The sequence below is a fragment of the Phaseolus vulgaris genome, chromosome 7 (assembly GCF_000499845.2).
Source record: "Phaseolus vulgaris cultivar G19833 chromosome 7, P. vulgaris v2.0, whole genome shotgun sequence".
Taxonomy (NCBI): domain Eukaryota; kingdom Viridiplantae; phylum Streptophyta; class Magnoliopsida; order Fabales; family Fabaceae; genus Phaseolus; species Phaseolus vulgaris.
Window position 1 is genome coordinate 13391562 of NC_023753.2, and position 2273 is coordinate 13393834.

Here is a 2273-nt window from a genome sequence, read left to right on the forward strand (position 1 = left end):
CTTCTAAAGCTTCCCTTGGAGTCTTTATTTCCCTTGTTTACCCAGTACAAGGGAAAGCCGTCGAGCAGCGAAGTGTCCCGGTCATTTTGGCGCACTTGGACGAATTTTCCCTTCCAATCCTTGTAAGATTGCTGGAAGATAGAAAGGATCGACCTCCCAGCAATTCCGTTCAGGCTCACCCAAAGGCGATCTCCAGGGTTCTTGGCCTCGAACAAGAAAAGGAACACATCTACCGAGGCCGGTAGTCCCAAATGCGCGCACAAAATTTGAAACGCCCGCACGAATGCCCAGCTGGAGCTGGGCGGCGGCGATGTCGAGCTCGGTTAAGAGTTCCCGTTCAAAACGGGTGAGAGGAAACCTGAGTTTCACCTTCTTGAAGAGGGTAGTATAAACGAAGCAGAACAACTCGCCGTTGTTCCCCTTGTCATCCGCGCAAACTGGCACATCGGGGGGGCAAGGCAGCACCATCAGTTTGTCATCGTGCTCCTTGTGGAACGAAAGGTTGGGCTCGTCCCCTTTCTTCAATCGAAGCACCGCCAGAGCAGAGTTTACTGAAGAAGTCTCCTTCAGCAGAGTTGAGGTGGCCCATGGGTATAGTTTCTTGTACTCTGGAGAGGGGATAGAGGCACCTCCGGCGATGGGTGGAGTTGCCTGAGCAAGGTTGGGGTGAGAAGTTGCAGGCCTCTCAGCCTAGGAAAAGGGAGCACCAGGTGCTCGCGATGGGTTATGCGCTTGGGATGGAGGGTTTCGTGACGAAGGAGGAGGATTTGCGGTGGTCTTTGTTCGAGCCATCGCGGGAACTGCAAAGGAAAAAGGAAAAGAAAGGTGAGCGAAGGTTGTAGAGGTCGACTTGATTGTGAACGAAGGATGAAAAATGAACGAACGAAAGTTCGTTGTGATGAAAGTAATGGAAGACGAAGCCCTAAGTTACGAAAAGGGGGAAGAAGAAGAAACAGCCCACAGCGTATGCACCAGACAGTTAATGGATGATGCGAATCGGTTAAAATGCAGCAAATATCAACAGAGGAAGTAAAAGGAGTACCTTTCGATGATCAGACAAACGCTGAAGGAAGTTGGGGATTGAGAGAGTTGAAGAGCGTCGTGGGTTTGTAGAGGAAACTCAGAGCGTTTGAGAAGGCAAAGAGATGATGGAACAGTAGAAATGAAATGGGTTTAAGGGTTTTTCAAACGATTTGTGGAAGCGTAAACGACAGCTAAAGATGACCGTTGATGAAGCCACGTGTCGAGCGATTGGAAAAGTGTTTGGTGGAGCGTCAGGAAAGCAGAAAGTACGAACGTTTGGAATTCTGCGCCAGCGCCACGTAGATCGGTAGTGACGTGACTTCTTTAGTCTTTTCGCTGGACAAGTCTTCGCTTAAGACTGGGGGGCTTGTGTACCGTCCTGGTAGTCGGAAGTGATGACGTGGCAGCGAGCTATTATGTAGGCGTGTTGAGCAGGGCCCATGGCTGGCAGAAGGGAAGGAAGTCGGGGGGCTCGTGTGGTCGCCAGTTATTAAGTTGGCGTGCCCCGGTCTCTAGCATACCTAAACCGGCGGTCACCGGGTTTGAGATGAAGTCGCCAGATGCGAACCCGCGATGACCTAGTGGTTAGAGATCGCCGAAACAAGGACATCGCCGAAGATGAAGTCAGATAGTCATTTCCTAGCTAGCCAGAGGATGAGGTCGGGAGACAGCTTACCTGAACATACACGGTGAAGCAAGTAAAGTAGATCATGAAGGCGGCCGGCGAGACCACAGGGAAGGTGTGTACGAAGGCACCCGAACTCGCCACTCAGAAGAGATCACGCTCCAAGGCAGCTATGCACTGAGTTGTGTCATGCATAAGTAACTTAGCCAAAAGCCTGAAGAGCAAGAAGTGGCGCCCAAGTCAAGGATGCTCCAGATGGTGACACGTGTACAGCTGGATGCGAGCCACGTGTCCAGATGTGTAACTGTCTGGAGAGAGAAAGTGCGCAGGTATATAAGAGATTCGAACTTCTGAGGTACGCACGTTTAGATTACTTCTTTACGCTTGCGAGTCTTGAGTACGCTGAGAGAGAATTTTGCACGGTTCTTTAGAGTTCTTGAGTTTTCTCTTAGTATTTGGTGGTTCAGTCGCTGACTTGGGCGTCGGAGCATGATCGGCCGCAACGGCGCCGTTCTGTCTTTTGCAGGTTCTTGAGGTGAATCACGGTGAAGGACGGAGGCTAACACGGTGCAGAAGTCGATCCAGGTTTGACGAGGCAAGGTTCTTGCGTCCCGGTCAACAGGCA